The 11,437-nt window shown below is 39.4% G+C and overlaps 1 protein-coding gene across 3 annotated transcripts in view; it reads right to left on the bottom strand.

The window, feature by feature from the left end:
* HDGFL3 (HDGF like 3) overlaps positions 1–11,437 on the bottom strand; it is an 87,769-nt gene that overhangs the window by 5,735 nt on the left and 70,597 nt on the right. The window lies entirely within an intron of this gene.

Genomic DNA, 11,437 nt, shown 5'->3' with positions numbered 1-11,437 from the left:
TAAACCCCTTAGTAATGTTCTCATGGGATGAAGGAAAGAGGGAACTCAGGCCCCCAATATTTTTTTCTAAAACAGCCTGCCTTCAGCTCTTTACTTCACCACGTCAATGAACTTGTTTGTAAGCACATATGTGCTCATTCATGGGTGTGTTTTCACTTACGTAGCCAAAATCTATCCTGAATGGTACATGATATATAATTCTAGAACCTTCAAATAGGAAAAGTTAGTAAACCTAACATCCCCTCAAGATGACAGAAATACATTCTTAGCCTTCTTTGTTCCCACCCTTTGAGAAAGCCATTCTCAAAAAAAAAAAATTTCATGTAAAATCTGTGAACTTGCAAGAGTGCCTGGTGACTCCTAATTATTTATTAATGAAAAACACTAGAAATAAGATTATACTCACAGACTTTGGAGGACCTTCCTCCCTTGTGAAGGAGGGAGACACTCATTAAAACAATGAAAAATTGTTAATCAACCAAAGAAACTTCTTTAACAATGTCTTTTTTATTAATATTCATTGGAAAAGCACTACACTCTATGTTTATTTACATTGGTAGAAAATTCAAAGTAATAACAACTATTCAATCCACGGTGAAGAATATTTTTGGAACAGATGGTCCCATGGAAGACTCAGAATATTATCAGTGCCTCAAAGTGAAAGTGGTAGCAGAATGTGACTGTAACTACAATACTCTTTTTTGGGGGAAGGGGTCTTTAAACAAGGTACTGTCAAGATGGGTGCTTGTGAAACCAAATTATAAATCTAATTTGTTTAAACTTCTCACACTGTAATCACTCTATCTGCATCTGTATATCAAAAAATATCTTGCTAATTCATAATGATGAATGTCCTAGACACAAGAATTCTGAGTGTTTGCTAGACTGAAACTCTCCTTCAAGTGAGTAGCCAGAAGTTGTTCCTCAATGATTTGGTTGCCATGGTTAGTGCCATGCCACCTCTCTACTGGGTAACAGCTGGCTAATCCAATCAGACTCTCTCTTGAGGCCTTTGAATATGAGGAACATTGAAAGGCTGTAGGGTGGCAGTGAAGCTGACAGATACGCAGAAAACAATAAGCAAAAGTTATGAGGCAGTGGAAATCATGGGATCTTTTTATGGAGCACCAGTTTTACTTGAAAAAGTGATGACAGATAAACTATGGTTATTCAGACTTGAATATTTGGCACTTTGTTAAAAATAAATGTAATTAGCCTATTACTTCAACAAAAACAACTGGCAGTATTTGTTGCCAATGATAAAATTTGAGCATTTAAGTGAAAATTAGAATTCTGGAAAACTTACATCCTCTACAACCAGAGCTCCCCAATTAAAAAAAAGATTTTTCTGGAGTTCCTGTCGTGGCGCAGTGGTTAACGAATCCGACTAGGAACCATGAGGTTGCGGGTTCGGTCCCTGCCCTTGCTCAGTGGGTTAACGATCCGGCGTTGCCGTGAGTTGCGGTGTAGGTTGCAGACGCGGTTCTGATCCCGTGTTGCTGTGGCTCTGGCGTAGGCCGGTGGCTACAGCTCCGATTCAACCCCTAGCCTGGGAACCTCCATATGCCGCGGGAGCGGCCCAAGAAATAGCAACAACAACAACAACAACAACAACAAAAAGACAAAAACAAAAACAAAAACAAAAACAAAAAAAAAAAAGATTTTTCTGACAAGATAGGTAGTGGTATTTTAAAATGTGACTAGGAGTTCCCTGGTGGCCTAGTGAGCTAAGGACCTGGCATTGTCACTGTTGTGGCATGGATTTGGTCCCTGGTCTGGGAACTTCCACATACCACAGGCATGGCCAAAAAATGTGATTAAAAAGATTTCATAATGATATATTTGGAAGACTTGAATAACTCAGGAAACAAATATTTTCCAAACGTGTAAAAGCTATTCAAAGTGCCAGACAGTTTAATAGATTTTAACTGAATCTCCACTGCAACTAATCTCCAAGAAATTACCACTTAGTGGTGGTAATATCAGAGAATATACTCAATGATCTGAAAAGACGTGAAATACTCCTATCTCCATTTTCAACTACATGTCTATGTAAGGTCACATTTTCTTCATATACATCAACCAAAATAACATCATAACAGACTGAGTATAGAAGTAGATATGAGAATCCTGCCTGATGTCCTCTTTCAAAGTAGACATTAATTGGATTTTTTTTTGTCTTTTTAGGGCCACTCCCATGGCATACGGAGGTTCCCAGGATAGGGGTCAAATGCAAGTTGTAGCCGCTGGCGTACACCACAGCCACAGCAATGCGGGATCCAAGCCGTGTCTGCAACCTTCACCACAGCGCATGGCAACACTAGACACTTAAACCACTGAGCAAGGTAAAGGATTGAACCTGCATCCTCATGAGTACTAGGTGCCATGCCACCTCTCTACTGGTAACAGCTGGCTAATCCAATCAGCCAGTTGGGTATGTTAACCACTGAGCCATGATGGGAGCTCCCTAAAGAGATTTTTAAAAATGTAAAACAAAGTCACTTTTCTCAAAAAAATTTTTTTTGGAAAATGTAATTTATTTTTCATAAAAATGTGTTAAGTAATGAGTTTATTATTATTTTAAAGCAAATTAACAAATCTCTTAAAAATGTCTTTCTCACCCCCCTGACCTCCCTTGCTGCCTTCATGGCATATGGAAGTTCCCAGGCCAGGGATTAAATCCCAGACACAGCTGCAAACTACACTATAGCTGTAAACTACAGTGCAGCTGCAGCAATGCTGGATCCTTTAATCCACTGTGCTGGGCTGGGGATCAAAACCACCCTCCGCAGTAACCAGAGCTGCTGCAGTCAGATTCTTAACCCATTGCACCACAGCAGAAACGCCTGTTTTTATTTCTAATTAAGTAAATATCAATAGCTATAACAAAAACTCTTTGGAGCCATCAGTAACTTTTAAGAATATTAAAAGGGTCCTGAGACCAAAAAGTTTGAAGAGCCAGGCTTAGAACAAATTTAAGTAAATGGTGAGAAGTAAGGCCAAAAAGTTAATCAGGGGTCAGAGTGTGAAGGCCATTATATGCTGAAATAGGGAGTCTGGGCTTGATCTGGAGGGCAATGGCAATACAAACGGAGGCAGCACTATGTCGTAGAGAGAATAATAGGTACTGAGCCAGAAGGATAAAGGTACGAATACTGGTTAGTGGTTACAGTGAACTCTGTGGCTGTCCCCCCAACATTTATTCTATCTTTTACTGCTTCCCACAATTATGTAACAGTCTTGTGATTTGGGGACTTGACTCCAGCTCCAGGAGTGGGTAGAACCTGACTGTTATAAGTCAGTTCTAATCCCCTTGTTAGCAGTGGTTGGTTTCAGACACAGTCCTCAATGATGCCTCCCTCCTTATTCAGACTCTTGTTGTAATACCCTCCATGTGAGTGTGGGCTGGACCTTGGGACTTGCTTCTAATGAACAGAATGAGGCAAAAGTGATGGGATGTTCTTCTGAGACCGGATAACAAAAGAGTGACTTCTGTGTTGCTAGTATTCTCTCTCTCGCTAATGAAGCCAGCCGCCATGCAGGAGCTGCGTTACGGAGACTCATGTGGCAAGGAACCAAGAAAGGCCTCTGACCAGCAGTCAGTGAGGAAATGAAAAGCTCAGTCCAATGACTGAGTAACCTGAATCCTGCCAAAAATTACCTGAGTGAGCTTAGAAGAGGACTAACCACCAGCTGACCTCAAAATGTGTTAGTTCTTGCTAATATGGCCACAAAGATTAGATACCTCCACTTCACAGTCACATGAATCATGGAGGGAAGTGCTAAGTGTTTTGGAGGTTGTCCCCTTCTGCTTTCTGCTTCCACTAGCATGAGTGAGGATGAAGGCAGAGAACCTCCAGAAATAAAAGGGGCCTCAGACTGCTGCGGTTCCCTGTAAGAACCTCTTTTCTCCTTCCTTTATCACTATTCATAATTTTAACACCAACATCTGCCTCGAGGCCCACAATCCTTTTTCTTTATGCCCTATATCCTTGCCACGAGATGGGCTCCGGGGCATCTCTCACTTCCTGGATGCTCTTCCTTGGTCACTTTGTACATGCTCATTTACAACCTCACCTATTAAACACTCCCACCCACCCACCCAAATTCTTCAATCTCTCCTACTGGGCCCCTTGAAATCCTAGTCAGTCATTAGCAAATCTTCTACATTCCCAAGATATTTTATGGATCCACCTGTTCTAATGGAAACCTGGTTTCCCCTGAGGATAGTGCTGCTTCTTTTCCTATAGCCCCCCAAATGGTAACTTTTTCCTTTGCCATAGCTCTTACAGGCCCTAGAGGTGGGGAAGTTGTCCTTAATCTTTAGCCTTTCTCTCTTTTGTGCTTCCATCCCCAGGAGAAAAATTCCTTCTAGCTTGTGAACCACCACTCCTCCCTACTGCAGTCATCTTCAGACTCCCTGGGTCACTCCCCCTGACACCTCAAAGATTTCAGCTCTGCCCCAGTGTCATTCAATATCATAACTGCTGGGATGTCAACATGCAAAGAAATGGTCTTTCCAACACTATGCCCTCTCAGTTCCTCGATTTCCTCTTCTCCAAAGATCTTGTCTGTCACTTTACCTCAGTCACTTATTTACATGATTATTTCTTAGATAAATGAGTCTCAACCACTGAGGATATCTGAAAATACTGTTTTAAGTCACTATTTTGGGGGGCAAATTATGAGAACACTTTAGGTTGTCACAGAACGTGGAGGTGCTATGGCATTTAATGGGCTGGGGCCAAGGGCACTAAAGATGTTCTGTGTCATAGACAATGCTCACACAATGAAGGACTGTCCCACTCTAAATACCAAAAGCACCTGGACTATCATCGGCAGCTACCATCACCCTTCCGTAATTCAACTTAACCATCTTACTCTTCTATCATCACTTACCTTTCTAGCTTACTTCCTTTATCCAAGAATCCAACTTCAAGAATACTTTGATACTCAAAATCTATTGATCCTATCGCTTCATGTCCTTATTTCCCTGGGAACATATTTTGGATTCCATGGGTTCATCATAATTAATCCTTTCCTTGCATAAACCCACAACTTCCTTGCCTCTAACCTCCTTAACTCTACTCTCTAGGCAAACCCCAATTCTAGTGAAATTCAATTCTGCCCTTCTGTGACTGCACAACTGAATATGCCTAGAGAAAAACACACAGCCATCTGACTGTTCTCACTTTAAATTCATGACCACTAACCTCAAGTGGGCCCTTACTACTGTCTGGCAGTTCAATTTCATTTCCCAAGCCCAATCACTCTTTATTCTTCTAAGTAACTATTTTATCACTTTTCCTCTCATGAAACTTCCAACACTTCTTCCCGTTCTCACTCTCAAATGCTGACCTTGCTTCCCAAGAAGATCAAAATATCAGATGAGAAATTTTTCACCCCAAGTACCCACTTACCCACACCTGTGCTCAAACACTCTGCATTTCCTCCTGCTTCAATGGATGAACTAAGGTAACCCCGCCAGATGTACACTAGATCTTATTATGCCTTCTTGCCTGCTGAAGAGCACTACTTTGGCAATTTTTTCTTCCTTTATTCTTGTGATCATTCCATATTTGGACCATTCTTATCTGTATATGTGTTATAAATTCTCTCATCAAGAAAATACGATCTCTTGACCTTCTATCCTGGACCATGACTATTAAATATTTGAGAAGAGGTTTAAAATTAGGCTACTTGCCCTACAAGATATCAGAACACATTATAAAGCTATTACAATTTAAAAAGTATGATACTGAGCAAAGGATTAGAATAGACTAGAGAAAGACTCATAGTTATATGACAGATGACACTACAGATCAGAGAGGAAAGGAAGGATTATTTAATATATGGTGCAGGTTAAATGGTCATGCTATGGGGGAAAATGCAATGGGATCCTATATCATACCATACACAAAAAATCAATTCCAGATGGATTAAACACTGAAATGTTAAGAACAAAATTTTCTAATTTAAAAAGGAAACATAGGAGAAGATTCCAACCTTGGGATAGAAATAGATTTCTTATATAAGACTGAAAAATGGAAAGTCTGGTAATCTGGCTATAACAAAATAAATTCTGCTTACTAACAGGTATCATTAAAAAACTGAATAGATAAGTCACAAACTTGGAGAAGATATCTGAATGCATATGACCACCCATGTCAGTAAAAATCCAAAATATGTAAAGCAGTCCTACAAATCAGTAAGAAAAACATCCAATAGGAAAATGGGCAAAAACCAAAGCAAGCACTGCACAGAAGAGTAAACATTGGTCAATAAACATGTGAAAAGAAGAACAATTTCATTACTGATCAAAGAACTGCAAAGTAAGACTGTAATTTATGATGTGCTCTTGTGGCACAGTGGGTTAAAGAGCTAATGCTGTCACCATAGAAGCTTGGGTTGCTGCTGTGGTGCAGCTTCAATCCCTGGCCCAGGAATTTCCACATGCTTTGGGCACAGCCAAAGAGAAGACTATACTTTACACTCACTATGCTGGCAAAATTTTAGTCTTACAATGCCAAGTTAGTCATTACGGGACTCATACACTGATGGTTAGACTATAAATTGGTCCGATAACTTAGGAAACTAATTTGACATTACCTTATAATGTTAAAAACCATAAACTCATGAGTCAGCATGTCCAATTGTGGTCTACATACTCTAAAGAAACCCTTGCATGTGTGTACTAGGAAACAATATGAAAATGCTCACAGAAACACAGTACACAATTGCAAAAAGCTGGAAATGACCAAAAGGCGTGTTGATAGGAGACTGGATAAAGAAGTTGTGGTGTACTCATAAAACTGAGTCATTATAAAACAATGAAAAATGAGTGAACTACTCTACACAAAACCACATGAAAGAAACTTGGAAACATAGTAGAGGTAAATGTCATCATTTCCAAAAAAAGGGAGTTTCCCAGTGGCCTGGCAGTTTAAGATCCAGCATTGTCACTGCTGTGGCATGGGTCTGATCCCTGGCCCCGATCTGCATGCCAAGGGCATGGCCAAAAAACAGTTAAGTGATCTGGAGATTATTAACCTCCAGGAAAAAGACTTCAGACTGATGATGCTGAAGACATTGGAAATAAACTGGAGGCAAAGATTGATAATTTACAGGAAATACTGAGCAAAGAAATACAAGATATAAAATTTAAGCAAAGCAGAGATGCAAAATACAATAACTGAAATAAAAAATTCATTAGAAGCAACCAACAGCAGAATACAGGAGGTAGAAGATCAAATAAGCTAGGTGGAGGACAGACTAGTGGAAATCGCTGATGAGGAACAGAAAAGAGAAAAATAGATTGAAAAGAAATGAAGAGAGTCTCAGAGAACTCTGGGACAATGTTAAATGCACCAACATCTGTACTACAGGGATGCCAGAAGAAGAAGAAGAGAGAGAGAAACGGACAGAAAAGTTATTCAAGGAGTTCCCGTCATGGCACAGTGGTTAACAAATCCGACTAGGAACCATGAGGTTGCAGGTTTGATCCTGGCCTTGCTCAGTGGGTTAAGTATCTGGCATTGCCGTGAGCTGTGGTGTAGGTTGCAGACATGGCTCGGATCCTGTGTTGCTGTGGCTCCGGCATAGGCCAGTGGCTATGGCTCCGATTAGACCCCTAGCCTGGGAATCTCCATATGCTGCAGGAGTGGCCCCAGAAAAAGGCAAAAAAAAAAGGTTATTCGGAAGAGATAATAGCTGAAAACTTCCCTAACATGGGGAAGGAACCACTCACTCAAATCCAGGAAGCACAACAACTACCATATAAAATAAACCTAAGGAAGAACATCCTGAGGCACATATTAATCAAACTGACCAAAATTAAAGACAAAGAGAAAATATTGAAAACAGCTAGGGAAAAGAAACAAGTAACATACAAGGGAACCCCAATAAAGTTACTGGCAGATTTTTCAGCAGAAACTCTGCAGGCATGATAATACTTAATGTGATGAAAGGAAGAAACCTTCAACCGGTATTACTGTACTCAGCAACGCTTTCATTCAGATTTGAAGGAGAAATCAGAAGCTTTACAGATAAGCAAAAGCTAAGAGAATTGAGCAACACTAAACCAGCTTTAAACAAATACTAAAGGACCTTCTCTAGCTAGAAAAGGAAAGGACACAACTAGAAACAAAAATACCACAAATGACAAGGCTCACCAGTAAAGGCATAGGAAATCATCCACACACAAATATGCTACCAAAATCAGAAATTGTGAGAAGAAGAGGGTACCAATGCAGGACACTGGAGATGCACTTGCAATTAAGAGACCAACAACCTAAAATAATCTCATATATATATATATATACACACTCCTATATCAAAACTTCAGGGCAACTGCAAACCAAAAATCTACAATTGATACACACACAAATAAGAAAAGTCAACTCAAATACAACACTAAAGATAGCCATCAAACCACAAGAGGAGAGAACAAGAGAAGGGAAGAAAAAAGAGCAACAAAACCAAATCCAAAACAGTTAATAAAATGGCAATAAGAACATACATATCAATAATTATCTTCAATGTAAATGGACTAAATGCCCCAACCAAAAGACATAGATTGGATGAATGGATACAAAAACAAGACCCATATATATGGTGTCTCCAAGACACCCGCTTCACTTCTGAAAGTGGGTCTGAAACTGAAAGTGAGAGGATGGAAGAAAATAATCCATGCAAATGGGAATCAAAAGAAAGCTGGAGTAGCAATACTCATATCAGACAAAATAGACCTTAAAATGAAGAATATTTTAAGAGACAAGGAAGGACATTACATAATGATCAAAGGATCAATCCAAGAAGAAGATATAACAATTTTAAAAATATATGCACCCAACATAGGATTACCACAATATATAAGGCAACTGCTAACCTTAAAAGGAGAAACTGGGAGCTCCCATCGTGGCACAGTGGTTAATGAATCCGACTAGGAACCATGAGGTTGCGGGTTTGATCCCTGCCCTTGCTCAGTGGGTTAATGATCTGGCGTTGCCGTGAGCTGTGGTGTAGGTTGCAGACGCAGCTCAGATCCCGCATTGCTGTGGCTCTGGAGTAGGCCAGTGGCTACAGCTCCGATTCAACCCCTAGCCTGGGAACCTCCATATGCCGCGGGAGTGGCCCAAGAAATAGCAACAATAACAACAACAACAACAAAAAAAAAGACAAAAGACAAAAAAAAAAAAAAGGAGAAACTGACAATAACACAATAATAGTGGGGTACTTTAACACCCCACTTACAGCAATGGACAGATCATCCAGACAGAAAATCAATAAGGAAACACAGGCCCTGAATGAAGCATTAGACCAGGTGGACTTAATAGATATTTATAGGATATTCCATCTAAAAGCAACAGAATACACATTCTTCTCAAGTGCACATGGAACATTCTCTAAGATTGACCACATACTGGGCTACAAATCAAGCCTCGGTAATTTTAAGAAAATTGAAATCGTATCAAGCATCTTTTCCAACCACAATGCTATATAACTGGAAATCAACAACAAGAAAAAAACTACAAAAAACACAAACACGTGGAGACTAAACAACATGCTACTAAACAACCAATGAATCACTGACGAAATCAAAGAGGAAATAAAAAAAAAATACCCAGAAGCTAATGACAACAAAGATATGACACCCTAAAACCTAAGGGATGTAGCAAAAGCCATTCTAAGAGGGGAGTTTATAGCAATACAAGCCTACCTCAGGAAATAAGAAAAAGCTCAAATAAACAACCTGACTTTACATCTAAAGCAGCTAGAGACAGACGAACAAACAAGACCTAAAGTTAGCAGAAGGAAAGAAATCATAAAGATCAGAGTAGTAATAATGAAATAGAATCAAAGAAAACCATAGAAAAGATCAATGAAACTAAAAGCTGGTTCTTTGAAAAGATCAACAAAATTAATAAACCCTTAGCCAGACTTACCAAGAAAAAGAGAGAGAGGACTCAACTCAATAAAATTAGAAATGAAAAAGGAGAAGTTACAATGGACATCACAGAAATACAAAGGATCGTTAAGAGACTACTACATGCAACTGTATGCCAATAAAACAGAAAACCTAGAAGAAATTGGCAAATTCTTAGAAAAGTACAATATTCCTAGACTAAAACCAAGATGAAAGAGAAAAGATGAACAGACCAAGCACAAGTACTGAAGTTGAAACTGTGATTTAAAAACTTCCTGGAGTTCCCGTCGTGGCGCAGTGGTTAACGAATCCGACTAGGAACCATGAGGTTGCGGGTTCGGTCCCTGCCCTTGCTCAGTGGGTTAAGGATCCGGCGTTGCCGTGAGCTGTGGTGTAGGTTGCAGACGCGGCTCGGATCCCGCGTTGCTGTGGCTCTGGTGTAGGCCGGTGGCTACAGCTCCAATTCGACCCCTAGCCTGGGAACCTCCATATGCCACGGGAGCGGCCCAAGAAATAGCAAAAAGCCAAAAAGCCAAAAAAAAAAAAAAAAAAAACTTCCTATGAACAAAAAGTCCAGGACCAGATGGCTTCACAGAATTCTATCAAACATTTAGAGAAGAGCTAACACCTCTCCTTCTGAAAGTATTCCAAAAAATTGCAGAAGAAGGAATACTCCCAAAATCATCCTGTGAGGCCACCATCACCCTGATACCAAAAACAGACAAAGATACCACAAAAAAAAAAAAAAAGAAAATTACAGGTCAATTTCACTGATGAACATAGATGCAAAAACCCTCAACAAAATACTAGCAAACCAAAACCAACAATACATTAAAAAGATTGTACATCATGGTCAAGTGGGATTTATCCTAGGGATGCAAGGATTCTTCAATATCTGAAAATCAATCATGGAAACAACCTAAATGTCCATCAACAGAAGAGTGGATAAAGAAGATGGGTATATATACACAATGGAATATTACTCAGCCATTAAAAGGAAAGAAATAATGGCATTTGCAGCAATGTGCATGGACCTAGAAATTATCATACTAAGTGAAGTCAGTCAGACAATAATAGATACTGACTCAGAGTTTAAAAAAGTTATGGTTTCCAAATGAGACAAGCTGGGGGGTGGGGGGATGCACTGAGGGTTTGGGATGGAAATGCTGTAAAATTTGGTTGTGATGATCGTTGTACAACTATAAATGTAACAAAATTCATTGAGTAATTAAAAAACTCAAAAGTGAGCAAAATTAAATTATTATTTAGGTATATACCTATATGTTAGCTATGGGCTTAAATTTTCAAAGTGAAAGGAAATAATTAATATAGCACTAGTGGTTATCTCTGGGTTTGAAGAAGATGGGACTAGGAAGAACATGTAAATAGATACCAGTTACGTTCTAGTTTTGGGGTTGAACTAGAACACTAGTTCATTAGAATACTATGTTTACTATTTTAAATTGCATATATATTCTTTTGTGTATAAAAATATATTATTAGAAGCAGGTT

The sequence above is a fragment of the Sus scrofa genome, chromosome 7 (genome assembly GCF_000003025.6).
Source record: "Sus scrofa isolate TJ Tabasco breed Duroc chromosome 7, Sscrofa11.1, whole genome shotgun sequence".
In the NCBI taxonomy this organism is placed as follows: Eukaryota; Metazoa; Chordata; class Mammalia; order Artiodactyla; family Suidae; genus Sus; species Sus scrofa.
Note: the sequence above shows the minus strand (reverse complement) of the source record. Positions and strands in the feature narration are given on the sequence as shown.